Source organism: Musca domestica, unplaced genomic scaffold (genome assembly GCF_030504385.1).
Source record: "Musca domestica strain aabys unplaced genomic scaffold, Musca_domestica.polishedcontigs.V.1.1 14, whole genome shotgun sequence".
Lineage (NCBI taxonomy): Eukaryota > Metazoa > Arthropoda > Insecta > Diptera > Muscidae > Musca > Musca domestica.
In genome coordinates, this window is record NW_026712192.1 from 18,198,141 (window position 1) to 18,220,462 (window position 22,322).

General features: G+C 34.9%; 1 long non-coding RNA gene across 1 annotated transcript; it reads right to left on the bottom strand.

Moving 5' to 3' along the window:
- Positions 1 to 20,253: 20,253 nt before the first annotated feature.
- Positions 20,254 to 21,177, bottom strand: LOC109612566 (uncharacterized). Its single transcript, XR_002194584.2, has 3 exons — positions 21,001 to 21,177; positions 20,915 to 20,936; positions 20,254 to 20,838 (listed from the first exon to the last, which is right to left on the bottom strand). It is a non-coding gene; the product is annotated as an uncharacterized LOC109612566 (long non-coding RNA).
- Positions 21,178 to 22,322: the final 1,145 nt, after the last annotated feature.

The following is a 22,322-nucleotide window of genomic DNA, read 5'->3' on the forward strand; positions in this document are numbered from 1 at the left end:
CCGATTCCCTTCAAATTTCACATGTTCCAATATATTTATCAACACATAATCAGGTGTGTATATGAAATATATCAGACCGCTCCTTGTGGTACCTCCCCATAACGGTTAAAAATTTTGAATATTTACATCTCTTATATTTTGCGAAACAAATCAACTATTTTTTATACCCTACAACACTATGTATACCCCCAACACATAGTGTTGTAGTTTGATTGGGGCAAAAATTATGTAACACCTCGAAATATTGGTTTCCCATATAGGAAAGTATGTATGGATCTTCCTATCTCGGCGAGCTGAGTCGATCTAGCTATATATGTCCGTCCGTCTGTCCATGTTAATTTGTAATCAAGCTACAGGTTGCAATTATGGCCGATCCTCACGAAATTGAAAATGGAGGTTGGGATAAGGTCAGAAGTTTTTGGAGATGATCGCACGATATTTAGGGGTTGAAATGATTTTTTTCAGTTGCTCTATAGGCCACAATTATGAACCAATCGACGAGGAAATTTACATGGACTTAGAGTTTAAGACTGGGCAGAAGCCTACCAATGTGGGTCATCGGAAAATATTTACCGGGTAAAATAGACCCTAACTTTTATGCAAGAAAATAGGAAAATTCACACTAAACCGCGAATATTTTTAACCCCAGCCAAATCACAAATACATTAACAGATTATATTTAACTATAAAAGGGACCACAACTTTCGTGAGAAATTTTCTTGAATTCAAAATGACGGAGTGCGTAAATATTTGCCAACTTCTTCGATCAAAAACCTAAGGCTAACAGGGCTCGCACGACTATAGCCTTTGCTTACTTGTTTAAAAGTTGGTAACCTGATATCTGATGTGAATATAGAATTCATCTTCTCGTTCCCTCTGATACCTCCCCCACAAAAAAGTTTTATAATTTGATTAATTATTCACATAAACTTAGGAATAAGTGTTAGATGCCCATTCCAATATTTTCTCAACATTGGATGAAGTGGAATCCTTTGGCTCACGGTTAGAATTTTAAATCTTTACTTTTCAAAAATGTGTACATTTCGAGCAACCGCATTTGTGATATACATTTTTTGTGATCCTGTATCGTTTGATTTTGAAGTTTTACCTCTCCAACTTGCCTTTCTTTACATCTTTTTTAAGTTAATTGCAGACCCATATCACTGAGCAAATATTCCTTCCACCTGCCTGCCATAGCTGTTCAGCTGCGATTTGAACCGATTATTAAAAGTCCATTAACAAATGCTTGTCATTAATCAACTCGGAAAAGTTTGTGACATGAAAAAGGTATACTTTTATATGTTCACCCATTTGTTGCAGAGAGGAAGAGAGACAGGGAACGGGAGAGAGATGGGTTGAAAAAAATTGATTTTAATTGAAGTTACTCCCATAAAATTATATTTAATTTAATTGATGTGGAGGCTAAGTGGGGGCTATACATATTGCAGCATAATGCCACTACTGGTCAGCCTTATAATGAAACAGTAGACACCGCTATGTGACAAAACCCAATTTTTTACACCCTCCACCATAGTATGGAGGGTATATTAAGTTTGTCATTCCATTTGTAACACCTCGAAATATACATTTTAGACCCCACATATACATATATTCTTGATCAGCACAAAATTCTATGTCAATTTATCATTGTCCGTCCGTCCGTCCGTCTATGGAAATCACTCTAGCTTCCGAACGAAATAAAGTAAGTTGATAAACCCTATACCTCCCGATATTCTGTATATTGATGATTTTAGCGACATTATTTACCAGAATTGTTTCAAATTTGGTATTTCAAGTTCGTAATGGATACCACAGCCTAAGACAGAAAATGAGCCATGTGGGTCCACGTCTTCGTATAGCCCCATGTAACGGTACCCCCGATATGAGGTGTTTTGATGATTTTATCGACATTATTTACCGGCATTGGTTCAAATTTCGCATTTGAAGTTCGTAATGAATACTACAGCCTATGCCAGAAAATTGTGCAGGTCCACGTTTTATAGCCCCCATGGTACCTTGCTATATTTGGTATTTTGATGATTTTAGCTACGTTAAAAAGAGACTTTATTCAAGTTTCGCATTTGAATATTGTAATAGTTTATTAAAAGTTGCCTATGCAGGTCCACGTCGTCGTATAGACCCTAATATACGGCTATATTCGGTATTTTTAAGATTTTAACAGAATTTTTAACGGATTTTACTTTTTGAAAATTGCCAAATTTGTATCAAATTGTGGAGGGTACTCAAAGTTAGGCCCGGCCGAACTTACAGATTTTTTATTTATTTTTTTCCATAATTACAGCATTTTATGAAAGTAGAACTACAACAACTAGAAAAGCTGCTAATTTCGCCGGGTTGAACTTTTTATACCCTGCACCATTTGAAAAGTAAAGTAAGTTTTCGAGAAGTAAATTTCCAATTAACAATTGTGGTTAAGTAGCTAATATCGGGCCCCCATCCGCTAGGATAGGAAAATATAGTCCTGTATAGAAAATGTTCTGCTACAGGACACTTTCCAAAATCCAAGTATCGAATTTTAATTAACAATTACTAATTTCAAAACACTTCCGTTGGAAAACATTTCCTGAATAAAAAGAACGACGTAGAATCTATTATAAACTCCAAATAACGAATTTTAAGGTATTTCGCAAGAATGTGTGGCTAAAGTCGTAAAAATACCGAATATCAGTATTACGATAGACTCTGTTGCTAAAATCATAAAAAGAGAATAGTATAGAATAGGAAAACTAATAAACGAATTTAAATGTTATCTATATATTACGGTTCTACCAAAACTTGGCCAAATTTTGGCAAAATAAAAAATATTTTAAAACATATAAAAACACTTATATAGAAACTCTACAAAAACTGGACCCATTTTTAAACCAATGATTATTCAAGTGATCTGAAGCTGTCTATATATTTTCCAAGTTTTATATAAAATGGTGCGAAAATATGTGTCATAATATTTGGGTCCCTTTTTATATGGTCAAAGCAGTAAATATTCTATGTTGAACTTCATTTTACAGGGTGAGATGAAAAAACTGCAAACAACTTCAGACTGCTGTAATTTCTAAGCCACTCGTTACGAAAAGTTTTAAAATGGTACTAAACTTTTAAAACAGGATCATTTGGTATTAAAAACTTCAAATTTGTTATAAGAACCAAGGTTGTAAAGTAAGATTTATAAATGAAGATAATTTTGAAAATATGTACTAAATATGTACACCTGAACTGTTTAAAAAGTGCTAAATTGGGAAGAGTACTTCTTTAGGGTTAACGAATGGAGCTGGAATTTCAAAGGTTGATATATGGTATTGGGATACCTGTTTGTGGGATTGTCATTAGGAGATGTTTTTGGAAATGTGTACTACAAGTGCTCGAAAAGTACTAAATAGTACTATATTTAGTACAACTTGGTATTGGGAGAGCAGATAGTGCTTGAAGTCTGCAATTTGGTTCATGTGTAGCCCGGAAATATAGAGGTGTACTACAATTATAATTGAACTAAAAGTACTGGATGTTACTACACGGAATTATTCCAGTGACTGTTAAAATTATTCCAGTGACAACTCATTATATTGTTTACATGCATACAAAAGCATTTTGGTAAGAATTTTCCAGAAAAAAAGTTATTCCTGATTCCATCATTCAAACGTGATAATGTGATTTCCTTATATTTAGTTGGAAAACTACAAGCGGCTATCGTTAGAGCACTCCAGCATTTAAATGTGAATAAAAATTTTGTGTCTCGTACCATCGCTCGTTACCGTGACACTGGAGCGTAGCCCGATGTCAGGGATGTGGACGGAAGAAAACTGCAATATCAGCAGAAATGGTTCGAAAAGAAGCGACTTGATCGAAACCCGCTTCGCAGTGGCCAAAAATGGCTTTTGAGCTGAACATATCGCAATATTCCGTTCGACAAATATTGAAAACTGAGCTCGGGGTAAAGCCATTGAAATTCCAAAAAGTGCAAGAATCTACGCCGCATCTGAAAGAAAATAGACTCAAAAGCGCTAAAGAGTTGCTTCGCTTGGCCGAAAATGGTGAACTACCGAATTTGGTTTTCTCCGATGAGAAAACATTCGTTGGCCAGCAGTTTGTAAAAAAAAAACAAAATGATCGTGTTTACTTGCCAAAAAGGTAAGCTGAAAATATGCACATTCCGTTGGTCACCGTTGGACTATTTTGTTTGGAGTAGTTTGGAAAGCAGGGTTGGTACTAAAAAATACCAAAGTGTCGATCACCTCAAGCAAACGCTTCGCCGGTAATGGGCCAAAATACCGCAGTGCAACACTCGGGCAGCGTGTGACGGTGTCATTGGTGGGTTTGGAGACCATAATTCGTGCCAAAGGTAACCAATTTGAACAAATCTAAACTTATTCTAAAATTTGATGCTATTTCCAAAATTTTTTGCTTTCATTCAATAAAATTAAAAAAATGTAAAAATTGTGGCGTTTGACTTTGTTGCAGTTTTTTATTTCACCCTGTATGGCGCAGGGTATAAAAATGGGCCTTGAAGATCGTTGTCGTGTTTGCTGGCAACAATTTTTTCTATACTCACCGAATCGTATGCGATATTGCGGAAGGCACTATCCCAAGAAGCTTAATCCGAAAATAGCAACATTTTTAGTGCTAATTGAATAATCTACTGGACTTCTTACAATGTTATTGTTGGTATGGTTTACTTCAAAAATCTTCCTTACAAATTTAAATTTTTGAGAGTAACTCTGCGTGTTTAGTATTGTGGTGTGAGGCAGCATATAGTCATTTCCGTGCTTGTTATCGCAGTTTCAGAACGAAGTTTCGAATATATATTAACATGAAGAAAAACTACATACTTGACTTATATTTAGTTTATAAAGGCATGAGTGTTAATAATACAATCGCAATGACAAGCCTACTGGTTTAAATCATCATCATTCATTATATCATTTGCTAATTAATTGACCACTATTTCCCAATAAATTTATATAAAAAATAAATAAATAATTGCATTTCTTTGTAGAAAATAATTAGCTGCGCTTACCGGCAAGCCTCCACATTAACGTACCCAAAAAAAAAATAAACAAGTAAAAAAGCAGTAAGTTCGGCCGGGCCGAACTTTGAATACCCTCCACCATTTGGAACGAATTAGAAAATTTTCTAAAAAATAAAATCCATTAAAATTTTTTTAAAATCATTAAAATATCTAATATAGGAAGGTGCCGATATATGGGGGGATATACGATATTGTGGACCTATAAAGACAAATCTATGTCTGCGTGTAAAGTACTCACAAAGAACTCCTTGTGTGGACTTTCAGATAATTCCATTGGAAAAAGTGGCTAAAATCATCAAAATACCGAATATAGGGGAGTACCGTTATATGGGGGATTTACGATATTGTGGACCTATATAGACAATTCCGTTTCAGGGGTAAAGTGCTCACAAAGAACTTTGTGTGTGGATTTTCAGAAAATACGATTGGAAAAATGGGTCTAAAATCATCAAAATACCGAATATCGCGGGGTACCTTTATATGGGAGCTATACGTTATCGTTAACCTATATAGAGAATTCTCTGTCGGGGGGTAAAGTGCTCACAAAGAACCCCTTTTGTACACAGAACCCCTTGTGACCATTCCGTTGAAAAATATGTCTAAAAACATCAAAATACCGAATATCAGGGGTACCGTTATATGAGGGCTATACGATATCGTGGACCTATATAGATAATTCTCTGCCGAGGGGCTATAAGATATCGTGGACCGATATAGCCCATCTTCGAACTTGACCTGCCTGCAGACAAAAGAGAGATCTGTGCAAAATTTTAGTTTCCTATCTTAATTCGTTTAGACTGTAGCGTGATTACAACAGACGGACAGACGGACGGACAGGGCTAAATCGTCTTAGAATTTTACGCTGATGAAGAATATATATGCTTTGTTGGGTCTAAAATGATTATTTCGATGAGTTACAAACGGAATGACGAACTTAATATACCCTCCATACTTTTTTTGGTGGAGGGTATAAAAAATGAGATTGTAATTACAATGAAATGCCTTAATTGCAACAAGTCACTTTCACAGACAGACATCTGCCAGTGGCAAATTTTGAATAATTGCATTTGTTTTCATTTATCTTAACTTAATTTAACATATATATGGTATACAACTTTGGGGTTCTCATAGCATTTATTCATCATGCTGGCTCTACGTCCACCACTTGCGGCAACATGGCTTCGTTCCTAAATCCTTTATATTTTGGGGGGTCTTTTCTGTTATGGCTTTGTTGTTTGTTTTCTTGTCCGAAGATGGATCACATTGCAGAGAATAGGGGTGGGGAACTAGTATCTACCACCAAAATTCATTTTCGGTTGTGGTATCCATAATGAAAGATAACTACAATGTGCAGTTCTGTCTGTGTTGATGTCTGTCTGCTACTCCTCCTCTTTGTTTCAAGCTGGCGCAAACATTCCTTCCACAAGTATCACTCATTTTGTTAATTAAGAATTTGTGTCAATTAAAAGTGTCAGCTTTTCTGCCAAAGACTTTGGGTCAACAAAACACTACTTTTACTGAAACACATGAAAGGCGGACGAGACTAAAAGTCAAACAAAAGGAGATATATAAACGTTGGGGTTACATTATGTGTTAACACTATAATAAAGAAACTATTTCATGAGGATGTGTATTTGTGAGACCAAAATTTGTACATCTTATACCGTTATATGGGGGCTATACGAAGGCGTGGACCTGCAGAAACAATTTTCTGTCTTAGGATTTAGTATTCACTGCGAACTTCAAATACTAAATTTGAAACAGTTCCGGTGAATAATGTCGCTAAAATCATCAAAAACCGAATATCGGGAGGTACCGTTATATGGGGGCTATATGATAACGTGGGCCTACATGGCCCATTTACGAACTTAACCTGACTACTGGCAAAATGTATATGTGTGAAAAATTTTAGCCTTCTATCTCAATTCGTTCGAAAGAGCGTGATTACAACAGACAGACAGACGGACATGGCTAAATCGTCTTAGAATTTTACGCTGATCAAAAATATATATACTTTGTTGGGTCTGACATGAGTATTTTGAGGAGTTACAAACGGACTGGCAAAATTAATATACCCTCCAAAGTGGAGGGTTTAAAAATGGTAATAATATAGATAAAATCGTCAAAATACCGAATATCGGGAGGTACTGTTATATGGGGGCTATAAGAAGACGTGGACCTGCACAGACAATTTTCTGTCTTAGGCTGTATTATCCATTACGAACTTCAAATGCCAGATTTGAAACAATTTCGGTGAATAATGTCTCTAAAATCATCAAAATACCAAAAAATGGGAGGTACCGTTATATGGGGGCTATACGAAGACGTAGACCTGCACAGACAATTTTCTGTGTTAGGCTGTAGTCTCCGCTATGAACTTCAAATTCCAAATTTAAAACAATTCCGGTTAATCAATTCGCTAAAATTGTCAAAATACCGAATATCGGGAGGCACCGTTATTTGGGGGCTATACCAAAACGTGGACCTACATGGCCCATTTTCAATACCAAAAGTCCTCATAACATACATTTGAGTAAAATTTTATCAATCTACTTCAATTCGTTCGGAAGCTAGAGTGATTTCCACAGACGGATAGACGGACGGACGGACATCGCTAAATGACATAGAATTTTTTGCTGATCAAGAATAAGCATACTTTGTGGTGTCTAAAATGTGTATTTCGAGGTGTAACAAACGTTTAAAATGTGCATTTCGAGGTGTAACAAACGGAATAACCAACTTAATATACCCTCCATACTATGGTGGAGGGTATAAAAATAAAGGTAAAGGTTTTGCAGCACTGTACGCCATTACTACAAAAATGAAATCGACAACCCCGGGGGCTTTCCAATATATATACTAGGATATCACAAGGTCGGCCCAGCATGCCTATATTCTTGCTTACTTGTTATACCCTACACCACATAGTGGTAAGGGTATTATGTCTTTGTGCATTTGTTTGTAACATGGAGAAGGAAACGAGATAGACACATAGTTACTTTTGAGAACCTTCATAGAATCACTTTTTGAGTCGATTTATGCATGTCAGTCCGTCTGTCCGTCCGTCCGTCCGTCCGTCCGTCTGTCCATGTATTCTTGTGAACAAAATGCAGGTCGCATTTATTATCCGATTGAGATGGAATTTTGCAACCAACATTTGTTTGGCCCAAGGACGAACCCTATTGAAATTGGAGATAATCGGATCAAATTTAGATATAGCTCCCATATATATCTTCATCCGATTTCGGGTTAAATGTGCACCAAATGTCCACTATCAGTCCAAATTACCTGAATTTTGGCACACCCAACCGAGTTCGGCCTAGAAGCAAGTATATCAAATTTGGAGAAAATCGGTTCAGATATAGCTATAGCTCCCATATATATCTTTCATCCGATTTGATCTTTAAGTCCCTCACATTCCTACTATGCACTCCACAACCGTGATATTTGGTACCAGGTATTAGATGGAGCACAGAAATAGCTGTTTTAAATTTTATCGAAATCAGTTCAGATTTGGATATAGCTTCCATATATATCTTCATCCGATTTCGGGTTAATTGGTTACCAAATGGCCAATATCAGCCCAAATGGCCCGAATTTTGGCACATGTGACCGATATTAGCCTTGAAGCAAATACAACAAATTTGGAGAAAATCGGTTCAGAAACAGCTATAGCTCCATATATATGTTTTATCCGATTTGGTGTTTAAGCCTCTCAGATTCGTAATATGCACTCCACAAGAATGATATTTGGTACCAGATAAAAGATACAGGCCAGAAATAGCTGTTTGTAATTTTATCGAAATCGGTTCAGATTTGGATATAGCTCCCATATATATCTTCATCCGATTTCGGGTTAATTGTGCACCAAATGGCCGATATAAGTCCAAATGGACTGAATTTTAGTACATCGGACCAAATTCAGCCTAGAAGCAAGTATGTCAAATTTAGTGAAAATCGGTTCAGATATAGATATAGCAACCATATATATGTTTCATCCGATTTAGTTGTTTAATCCCTTACATTCGTAATATTCACTCCACAACCGTGATATTTGTTACCAGGTATTAGATGGAGCACAGGAATAGCTGTTTTAAATTTTACCGAAATCGGTTCAGATTTGGATATAGCTCCCATATATATCTTCATCCGATTTCGGGTGATTGACCACCAAATGGCCGTAATAGCATCAATTTTGGCAAATCCGACCGAAACCAGCTTAGAAGCAAGTACACCAATTTTAGTAAAAATCGGTTCAGATATAGCTATAGCTCCCATATATATCTTCATCCGATTTCGTGTTAATTGTGCATCAAATGGCCAATATCAGCCCAAATGACATGCATTTTCGTACATAAGACCGAATTCAGCCTAGAAGCTAATACGTCAAATTTGGAGAAACCCAGTTCAGAGATAGCTATTGTTCGTAAAATGCACGATAGAATTAGATAGATTTTGATTTTGTACCAAATATCTCATAGAGCTCTGAAATGCCCTGTATAAACCTTTTTACGAGAGCTCTACTAAATATGCATAGTGGTGTAGGGTATCATATAGTCGGCCCCGCCCGACTTTTGAGCTTTCCTTACTGGTTTTTATACCTTCATATGGCTACAGAGAGTATATATCATTTGATGCAGCCAAAACGTACCACATTGACATAGGGCTTTAAGATCCTAGGTCTGTTTAGACCAAATCCGTTTCAGGAAATTTGGGGACTAGGAGTGTCCGTCCGTCTATCTGGCTGGCTGGTGCGCACGTTAACTCTCGAGGGGAGTATCCGATTTGCTCCAAACTTGGCACATCGTAATGTAATTATTGTCAAACTTAGATCGTGTTCGGTCCACTCATTCTGGCACCTCCCTCACAAAAGGTCAAAATTAGTAAAGAAATAGTTTACCTCATAGATCTTTTAACTTTGTGCAAACTTTGGAAATTCCAATATTTTTGTCAGTACTAACTCAGGTACGCAAATGCATAATATCGGCCCACTCCACCAAAAACAAACGTTCAACATTTGGAATTATTATAACTCTTATAAAAAGTGAAATACGAATCTGATTGTTTTCAAATTTCTCATACCCTAATATATATATAAATACACGATCTGGTATGAAGATTGTATATATCAGTCGACCCTTTCCCAACCAAATTTTGAATCGTCATAATGGTCGTAAGACGCGAAATGAGCATTACATTCCATCCAAACTCGACACATCCCATTATTTCTATCAACGCAAGGTATGTTGGGAAGATGTAGATATCGGCCCACTCCTTTTGGTATCTCCCCACAAAGGGTTAACATTTTAAATAACAAAAACCATCATAAAATGTGAATTGAGAATTTATTTATCCAAAGCAAGGTCTGAATATATATATGAGCACTACTCCGGACACCCTTCCCCAAAATTTTAAATTTTTGAATAATTATATCTCTCATAAAATACGAAATAAGCATTCAATTATCTTTAGCTTTCACACACCCCAATATTTTTATCAACACAAGATCTGACGTGCAGATGGTAGATATTGGCCCACTCCTTCTTGTACCTTCTCACAAACGGTTAAAGTTTTGAATAATTATAATCCTTATAATATGGGAAAGAATTCTGCGATTTTCATCAAACTTCGTGTATACCAATACCACTCCTTCTTGTCTCACAATTATTTCTATAGAATTTTAAATAAGTGTTCGAGAACCAGAATTTCGTTAATTGTTTGCGATTACAAGTATTTTTGAGTTATATATCTTCCGATAAAGCAATGAGCTCTTTACTTGCTTCTGTTTACATAATTGGCACTGAAATGCGTTGTATATTCAATTCGACTGTTCGAGCTTCTTTCATCTCTCTCTTTCAATAGGTGTAAAAATAATTTTTATACCACTATGGAGTGTATATTCATTTTGTCATTCCGTTTGTAACTCATCGAATTAATGATCTTAGACCCAACAAAGTATATATATTCTTAATCAGCGTAAAATTCTAAGACGATGTCCGTCTGTCTGTCTGTGTGTGTGTCTGTCTGTTGTAATCACGCTATCTTTCGAACGAATTGAGATAGAAGGCTAAAATTTTGCACACAAGTTTATTTTGCAAGTAGGCAGATTAAGTTCGTAAATGGGCAATCTAGGTACACGTTTTCATATAGCCCCTATATAACGGTACCTACCGATATTCGGTATTCTGATGATTTTAGCGACATTAATCACCGGAATTGTTTCAAATTTACCATTTGAAGTTCGAAATGGATTCTACAGCCTGAGACAGAAAATTGTCCGTGCAAGTCCACGTCTTCGTATAGGCCCCATAAATCAAAACCTCCTTATATTCGGTATTTTGACGATTTTAGGCACAATACTCAACGAATTGTTTGAGATGTCGTATTTGAAGTTCGAAATGGAAGCTACAACCTGTGACAGAAAATTGTCTTTGTATGTCCAGGTCTTCGTATAGCACCTATTTAACGGTACCTCCCTATGTACGGTATCTTTATGACTTTGGCTACATTAGTCACAGTTTATTTCAAGTTTCGAATTTAAATATGGTAATGGCTTGTGACAAACAATGCCTATGTAGGTACACGTCGTACGGGGCCTAATATAACGGCTATATTCGGTATTTTTAAAATGTTAACAGCATTTTTTGTGAATGTTATCTTTTTCGAAAATTTTCAAATTCGTTCTAAATGGTGGAGGGTATTCAAAGTTCGGCCCGGCCGAACTTACTGCTTTTTTACTTGTTTAATGTAATTTAATAACTCGTTATTTTTAGCTAACGCAGAAAATATTTAGTTGTCTCTATTTTAATATCTAAATTTGATGCCAGATGGCAAAAGATTAGATGGAAATAAAAACAAAATAAATAATAATAATGAATAATGTAATAATGTCGTATAGAGAGAGGTACCGTTGTATGGGGGCGATACGAAGACTTGTACCTGCATAAACAATTTTCTGTCACAGGTTGTAGTACTCGTTACTTAGTGCAAATACGAAATTTGAAACCATTGCCATGAATAATGTCGCTGAAATCAGCAAAATACCGAATATAAGGAGGCACAGTTATATGGAGGCTATAGCTAAACGTTGACCTATATAGCTCATTTTCAATGCCGAAAGCCCTGCATACCAAGACTTTTATAAACCTACTTCAATTAGTTCCGAAACTAAAATGATTTCCCCAGACAGACGGACGGACATCGTTAAATCGACATGGAATTTTATGCTGATAAATAATATACATTCTTTGTGGAGTCTAAAATGTTTATTTCGGGGTGTTACAAACGGTGTGACAAACTTAATATACCCTCCATACTATGGTGGAGAGTATAAAAATAATAATAACCTTTTTAAACAGATTTCTTTTGAAATAGAAATGGATGGTATGGCGAATGATTTATTATTTATCTATTACTTAATTCTAATTGTAGATCATACGCCATGATGCACAGAGGTTGGGACTAGCAAAATATACGAAGATTAGCTAAAAGATGGCATTATTGTTTTGTATTAAATATTTTCACATAATACCACAACAACAAAAATTATACTTCACTTCTTAAGAATATATATGTTGCTTAGTTTTCTAATGACAGAGTTGAGCAATTTTCAGGTATCTTGTGGTATATGGGATTCGGATGTGCAGATTGTGTTGAAATACATACTTTAACTGTTCTAAGAGAAGTAAGTGCTATTGAACTTGGTATTGCGTGAAAAGATAGAGTTGAATTCCTCAAACTCGACATTGATCTCACTATTGATGTCTGTATATGAGAGAAAATAGTATTTTTTGGAAATGCGTACTTTGAACGTACGAAAAGTGAAGAAGTAAAAAAAACAGCTAAGTTCGGCCGGGCCGAACTTTTAATATCCTCCATAATTTAGAAAGAATTTGAAGATTTTCAAAAAAAAATACCACTTAATTGAAAACCGTTATATAGGGACTATACGAAGACATGGACCTGCTTACAAATTTTTTGTCATATGCTGCAGTACCCATTACGAACTTGGGGGTTATTCGATAAAGTGAACCTGCATACGAATTTTTTTATTACGAAATTTAAATACGAAATTTGTTTCTATTCCTGTGAATACCGTCGCAAAAATCATGAAAATACAGAGTATTGGGAAGTACCATCATATGGGGGCTATACGAAGGCATGGACCTGCATACGAAATTTTTTGCCATAGGTTTTAGTACTCATTAAGATGTTCCAATAAGAAAATTGAACGATTCCAGTGAATAATGTTGCCTTAATCATCAAAATACCGACTATGAAGAGCTTTCGTTATATGGGGGCTATACGAAGACGTCGACCTGCACAGAAAATTTTCTGTCTTAAACTGTAGTATTCATTGGTAATTTGGCCAAATTTGAAACAATTCCAAAATAAAGAATTTCGCTAAGATCATTAAAATACCGAAGATCGGGTTGTGCCTTTATATGGCTTTGCGAATGCGTGGACCTGTAGTATCCATTACGAACTTCTAATACCAAATTTGAAACATTTCCGCTGAATAATGTCGCTTAAATCGCCAAAATACCAAAATAAGGGAGGTACTATATGTGGGCTATATAAAAACGTGAGCCTACATGGCACATTTTCAATACCAAAAGTCCTGCAGACATAACACACATTTGATAAAAATTGTATCAACCTCTTTCGGTTCGTTCGGAAGCTAGATTGATTCCCACAGACGGAAAGACGGACGGACATCGTTAAATCGACATAGAATTCTATGCTGATCAAGAATATATATATATACTTTGTGAGGTCTAAAATGTATATTTCGAGGTGTTACTAATGGAATAACAAACTTAATATACCCTCCATACTATGGTGGAGGGTATAAAAATACAATAAAATTTTAAATTGTATATTCTCAGTCATTAACAAATTAACTTTGACTGACTGACTTTCTAATTTCCCAAAATTTCGATTATTTTATTCTTCGAATTTTTCTATTTAACATTCTTTAATATTATTTGTTTATGGTGTTATTGTAATATTCCCATAAAATTTGAAGTTAACAAAAACAAAATTCTCGGATAATTCCTAAGGGCCGGATTTTAACTAATAAACAATTTTTGTGATGACGTTTCATCATTGTGGCTATTGTGGTGTGCTGAGATACGAAATAAAGCTATGAAATAATGCTTCCTCCTGGTATGGTCAAATAGTTTTCCAAGAAAGGATTACACAAGTTGTAATGGTTTCTAATTTACACCAAACTGTGGTCACCTGTATTATGTTGTTGAGGTTTCTTTTGTAATGCCTTAAACTAGGAAAGGACATACAAAGACTCGTTGTAACACATTTGAATTAATGTAATTATGTGTATATTTGGTTTTACATGGACTGTTAAATGTTGATATTTTTATACTCTCTACCATAGAATGGAGGGTATATTAGGTTCGTCAGTCCGATAGTTGCTCCTCAAAACATAACTTTATATAACAAAAGTATATATGCCAAGGACAGGAAGGAGTATCTGATTTGGTCAAAACTTGGTACACCGTAATATTATTAAGGGTGATGGGGGCTACATCGGTTCTCTCCTTCTGGTACATTCCCCACAAAAGGTCGAAATTAAAGAAAAGCAGTAAGGAAAATTCAAAAGTCGGAATACATGATACCCTACACCACTATGCATATTTAGTAGAGCTCCAGTAACAAAAGAATTTATTTGAAGTGATCAACATTTGGCTTTAGAGTAGTTATAGTTTGATTTCAGAGGTAACTAATACTTGGAAGGCATATACAATTCTGAATTGATTTTCAATAAAATTTGATGGAGGCATTGTAATCTTTTATACCAAATAACATTGCTATAGAGTGCATGATATCACTTCGAGAATGATTATATTAAAAAAATATATATCGGAGCCGAGTTCCACAAAATGGAAACGTACGTCGCAAAATTCACTCCATTTTGGCTAATATTAACCATTATTTGCACAATAAACCTGAAATCGTATTAAGGATATATATGGGAGCTATATCCAAATCTTAGTCGTTCTCGATAAAATTTGGCAAAAGTATTTCTGAGCTCTATAAGATATCTGGTACCAAATATCATTGTTGTCGAATGCATATTACGCATATGAGGGACTTAGACACCAAATCGGGTGAAACATATATATGGCAACTATAGCAATATCTGAACCGATTCTCTCCAAATTTAATGTACTTGCTTTTAGACTGAATTCATCCGACTGAAAAAAAAAAATTCAAAATTCAGGTCATTAGGACTGATATTGGCCATTTGGCGCACAATTAACCCGAAATCGGTTGAAGATATATATGTCAGCTATATTCAAATCTGATCCAATATTGATAAAATTTACCAGATGTATTTCCGAGCTCTATAAGATATTTGGTACCAAATATCATTGTTGTCGAATGCATATTACGCATATGAGGGACTTAAGACCCAAATCAGATGAATCATATATATGGGAGCTATCTGAACCGATTTTAACCAAATTTGGTGTACTTACTTCTAGACTGAATTCAGTAGGATATGCCAAAATTCACACCATTTGGAATGATATTAGCCTTTTTTTGCACATGAAACCTAAAATCGGATGAAGATATATATGGGAGCTATATCCAAATCTGAACCGAACTTGGTAAAATTTTATCTATGAATTGCTAGGCTGTATCTGATATCTGGAGCTAAATATCAGTCTTATGGAGTGCATATAACGAATGTAAGGGACTTAAACACGAAAATCGGATGAAATATATGTATGGAAGCTATAGAATTATCTGAACCGAATTTCACCAAATTTGAAGCACACGCTTGTAGGCTGAATTCGGTCGGACGTAGCAAAATTCACACCATTTGGACTGATATTAGCCATTTGGTGCACAAGAAACCTACAATCGGATGAAGATATATTTGTTACTTCCCCACCAAGATCAATATTTTGAATAACCAAAACCAATATAAAATCAACAAGTAAAAAAGCAGATAAGTTCGGCCGGGCCGAACTTTTAATACCCTCCACTATTTCGAAGAAACTTGAACAAATACAAAAAAATCCGAAAACTATAACTTAAGTGAAAACCGACTATACGAAGTCGTGGACGTGCATACGAAATTGTTAGTCATAGGCTGTGGTACCCACTACGAACTTCAAATGCGAAATTTGTTACAATTACGGTGAATAATGTCGCGAATATCATGAAAAATGTTGCTAAAATCATCAAAATACCGACTATCGGGAATTACCGCTATATAGGGGATATACGAAGACGTGGACTTGCATACACAAATTTTTGTCATAGGCTGTAATACCCATTATGAACTTCAAATATGATATTTAAAATAATTCCGGTAAATAATGTCGCTAAAATCATGAAAATACCGAATATCGTGAAGTACCGTTATATGGGGGCTATATGAAAACGTGAACCGACATGGTCCATTTACGAACTTAACCTGCCTACTGCTAAACTATGTATGTATGCAACATTTTAGCCTTATATCTCAATTCGTTCGAAAGATAGCGTGATTACAACAGACAGACAGACGGACATCGCTAAATCGTCTTAGAATTTTACGTCCATAGAATGATGGGGGGTATACAAATAAGCATCCGGATCCCTTAACATATTATACATTACATTACTTTTTCTAACACAAGATCTGCCGTGAAGATGGAATATATCCACTCCTTCGGGTACCTCTCCACAAAGGTTTAAATTAATACCCATAAAGCTCATAAAACCCGAAATTAACATACGATTCCATTCATACTTGGCACGTCTCAATATTTCCATCAACACAAGATCTTTTATAAAGATGGTAGACATCGGACCATTTCTTTTGGCACCTCCCCCACATAGGATTCAAGATTTTGTAGCCCCAATGTTAAACGGAATCGTTTAAAACATGGAGTTCTTAATAGGTATCACACAGATAATAGAAGTCTCAAATTACAATTATAATGTTTTGAATTACATCTAAAAAATCTGATTGATCGTTATAACATTGTTTGCTTTCTCATATTTTTATTTTTCTTTTTTTTTCACATTTATCGCTCGAAATTCACATTGCGTACATATGTACTTACACACATCTGCCAATCATATCGTGTTGCACAAAAAAATGAAAAATTTACGCAATTTCCTGCAATGAATGATTTGCATGACGCTAAATACCGTATACATTTCTATAGCTTCCGTTCTCAGTGGCATATTTTATTTCTCTTCATGGGTCGGAATTTGTGAGATTGAAAAATGACTTACCATTAAAATCACATTCAATTTATTTTCAGAATCTTTTAACGTATATGGATATTATCGGCAATAGTATCATCGTCTTACAAGTTGTTGTTGGGTGGTTTTTGTTTTGGCGGCGACAGGATATGTCATTCCAATGTGCGAATATATCCGCGGGTTGTGAAGAAGGAGACAAAAGAGAATGTTAAAAATATGGAATAAATTGTATACTAATAAGAAAACAATTTCGATACAAAAATATTTGCTGGAAATCGATAGGGATGATGCAATTAGTATTTCAAACATATCAATGTCTTGAAGTAGCAATCAATTGAAGAGGCTACAATATATTTATGGAATATTTTTTATTATTTTTTAATAATTTTATACTCTATGTGGTGTTCTTAACCAATTTTTGGCCGAGATTACTGCTTACAAATCCACCTATTTACCAGATCGATGGTGCTGAGTCCTATTGGAATGTCGAAGGTCTGCGGTCAAAAGGTTTGCGTGCCCAAGGCTTGAATAGACCCTCCAGAATATTTTCGCGATAATATTCGGCATAAATTGTGATGCCACGATCGATCAATACGAGCGGAAAGCGACAATCGACTTTCATGGCGGCCCACATCATCACCATGGCCGGCGCTTGAGTTCTGGTTGCCAACCGAAGGTGCACATTTTTATCTGACACCTTTGGCAAGTATACACGATCATTTTGTTTGTTTACAAACTGCTGGACAACGAATATTTTCTCATCGGAGAAAACCAAATTCGGCAGTTCACGACTTTCGGCCACGCGAAGCAACTATGTAGCTCTTTTCTTGCACTTTTTGGAATTACAATGGCTTTACCCCGAGCTCCAGAAATATTGTATATAGCAAAATATAAACAAATAAACACATGTATCAAAGAAGGGAATGTTAGTTAAACCAATTATATCTCAAGAACGTCTGCATATATTATGATAATTCTCACCAATTCAGAAAGACCTTCTGACCTATCATCAAGTGCCAAATTCCATTCCATTTGGGCCAATATCACACGTTTAGTGCACAATAAAAGGTAAAGCGGACGAAGATATCTATGGGAGCAACTCTTATATCGAAATCTGAACCGATCTCCATAAAATTTGGCTGTATTTTATGTATTTCCCCGAATGTCGTTGCTGCGGAGTGCATATTACGGATGTGGAGAACTATTTGGGGTAATATAACTCGTTTTGTGCACAATAAGAGGCAAATCGGATAAAGATATATGTGGGAGCTATATCTAATTTTGACCGATTACCTCTAGTTTTAATAGGATTCGTCCCATCAAACAAATGATTTGATCAGACATGCATAAATCGACATAGAACGTGATTCTATGCAGATCATCAAAAGGAACTATAGACCCTTAGTTCCTTTTGATGATCGCAATTAGATTTAACATTTGCTTTTATTATGTAGTAGATATGAGGATGTTTCTTTAGGGAATTTTTATTCTAGTATTTATGGTTGTAGGGTATGAAATAATCGGCTCCGTCCGACTATAGCCTTTGCTTATTTGCTTTGCTATGATTTTAGTGTATTTAGATCACCTAGGTACTAACTCGTTTAGACAAACTACGGAGGCTGAATAAGAATGTCTCGACTGGAATGTTTTCTAAATAAATTGGAACCTTGAAAACTAATGTGACATCAATAATCTATATACGAGTCATTGATGACCGACGAGCGATTGACAATGAATTATCGATCAACTACACAGAGCCGAAAATACAATGACTTTTTTAACCATGTGCATGGTTAATTTTTTCATGGTAAATGTTTGAGATTACAAACACAAAATAACGTTATATAAGGTCAAATGTAGATGAAAAATAGTTTAATTAACGTTGTATAAGGTTGTTGTTTTTTGAGAGAGACGGAAAAATGTGAGAGATACATAAACATTTAAAGAGCCTTCGGCTCTGTTGTGGTCAACAATGTTGAACTGCTTTGTGTTTGACGAAGTTCAATATTACAATATACGAAGTTGCAACGAATGTGACTGTCATATTCCCCCTCCTCCTCTTTATCGAATATCTTTCTGTGGTCTGAATATGTGTAAGAAAGATCAAATAGACAATCACTTCTTTAGTTGGTATTGAATAGTGCAAGGGAGTAGTGCACGTGCTCGTGGGAATAGTGCTTGGTATAAAGGTAAGTAAAAGCTGGTGAAATTAACAAATATATTTGATTGTAATTTGTATTTGTTTTAATAGAAAACCCTGATACTATTTCAACATAGTAATGTGTTATTGCTATATTCAAATTGTATCAGATTTGTCTATCAAATAAACTATAAATTACAATAAAGAAACAAAAATAACGGTAATACATGAAAAAAACAAGCAACAACAACGTATATGCAGCGACAAGCAAAAATGAGGAGAGAAATAATGTGTGAGTGTTTATTCATACATATGTGTTCTTTTTGTCTTTGCTTGTGGCTGCTACGACGTACATTAGCGTATGCATTTGTCACCAAATGTACGTTGTTGTTGAAGCGACAGTGTTCATATTTATGTATATCTTTTTGTTTTTTCTTCTCAGTTGTTTTTTTTCTCTGGTGTCTTTTTTTTGGGTGCTCGTGCATACATTTTTGGTAAGTTGTGACAATACTATTTGCTTTTATTAACTACTAGTTTCTTCTTCTGTTTTTGCAGTCGGCGTTTGGCGTTTTGTAGTTTTTTTTCACAATGGCTGAGGAATATAATTTAAAATCACTCGGTAAGGCGTTAAAAAATAAAATTTATATTAAACATATATCTTTCTTTACCAGCCTTCCCTTAAATATACATACAATTTGTAATGGAAATACATATTTTAGAAATATGCGGTATTAATAAATAAATAATAAATAAACTTGTAAAAATTACATTTTTTTTTTTGTTTTATTCAAACAAAGGTTAATTTATTATTAAAAATTATCATATGAACTGTTTAGACAAACTGACTATGAAATGTTATTATTAACAATTCTCATGATTACAAAAATTTAACAGTGCATTGTTAAAACAACAATTTTTTTTCAATATCAACAATTTTCGTGGTTAAAAAAGTCAATCATGGAATAGCTAAATTAACGATGATTATTTTTAAATACCAGTCAACAAGAAAATGTTTAAATTAACCTTACATAACGTAGACTCCAAATCATGTTTATTTATGGTTAATCTAACCTTGTATAAGGTTAATTTTTTTCTCTGTGTACCGATGAGCTTTAAACGTGCTACCGACATGCTATCGCTGAGATATTTTCCACTCACTGACAAGCTATCGACTTACAGTCGACGGGCATCTACGATCTATTACGAATATATGTTTACCTACTTACGAGCTATCAACATGAAGTTAAAAAACGATCGGTTAGCTGTCGAACAACTATGCAAGAGTCATCGATGAGCTTTCTTCCGGGTATTGAGTTATTTGATGATTGAAGTAAGATATCATTCAAGTAAGATATCAATTTTTGTTACCTTTGTTTTCATTTGTTTAGGGATCCAGTAAATCTGACAAAAAACACCCACAGTTAAGCTACAATAGCAGGAAACAGAGATAAAAAATTTAACTTTATGTGCCATGAAGACGAAAGCAAAAAACTTCCACTGACTTAGTTTTTCAGCTGTCCAACTCTAATATTGAATTCCCAAATTAATTAAATATATCGCGATTAAAAGATTGTCTTAAAAAACATACCAGCTTAATTGGGATTGATGTTAGATATTTGATAGTATTCACACCCGTTTGGCATCATCAGCGAAGCAGATTCTTCTTTATAAAATGTTGGAAAGCGAGAATTTGGAATTTCCATTCATAGACACCAGTTATTCAATGATTTTTCCTTTCAACAATGAGTACTAAAAATTAGATTTTAATTGCCCATTTTGTATTTGTTCAAAATTTAAATAAAAATGAGAAACATATTTTTTCATAATTTGTCAAAAATACTGACAAATCAAACAATGCAAAACACATTTATATGGAACACAAACAAGTTAAAAAGAATCAAGTTAAACGTATTTGCCCACAGATGTATGCCCTCATCCTATGGCCTTTTATTAATTTTTATTAATTCAGTCCAGCAGCAAGTAAATCAAATTTGGAGAAAATCAGTTCAGATATAGCTATAGCACCCATATATATGTTCCGTCCATATGTTTGGTATTTAAGTCCCTCACACGCGTAATATGCATTCGACAACAATAATATTTGGTACCAGAAATCAGATGCAGCTCTGAAATAAGTGTATCAAAATTCAGATTTGGATATAGCTCCCATATATATATCTTCAAACAATTTTGGGTTAATTGTTCACAAAATAACCAATATCAGTCCAAATGACCTGAATTTTGGCATATCCAACCGAATTCAGTTTAGAAGCAAGTGCAATAAATTTGGCGAAAATCGGTTCAGATATAGCTATAGCACCCATATATATGTTTAATCCAATTTGCGGTTTAAATAAATATGTATTTCACAAGAATGATATTTGGTACCGGACATCAGATAATACTCGTATTTTCGAGCTGTTAAATTTTGTTAAGATCGGTTGTGATTAGGATATAGCTCCCACATAGTACATCTTTATCCGATATTGGGTTTATTGTGCACCAAATGGCTTATATCAATCCCAATGTACTAAATTTTGGCAATTACGACTGAATTCATCGTATAAACCAGCACTTTAAATTTGGTGGAAATTGGTTCAGATAAAGCTATAGCTCCCATATATATGTTACATCCGATTTGGTGTTTAAGTCCGTCACATACGTAATATGCATTCGACAACAATGATACTTGGTACCAGATATCAGATACAGCTCTGAAATAAGTGTATCAAATTTTATCAAGATCGGTTCAGATTTGGATATAGGTCCCATATATGTTTTCAACCAATTTCGGTTAAATTGTGCACCAAGTGGCAAATATCAGTCCAAATGACCTGCATTATGGTACATCCGACCGAATTCAGTTTAGAAGCAAGTACATCAAATTAGAAAATCGGTTCAGATATAGCC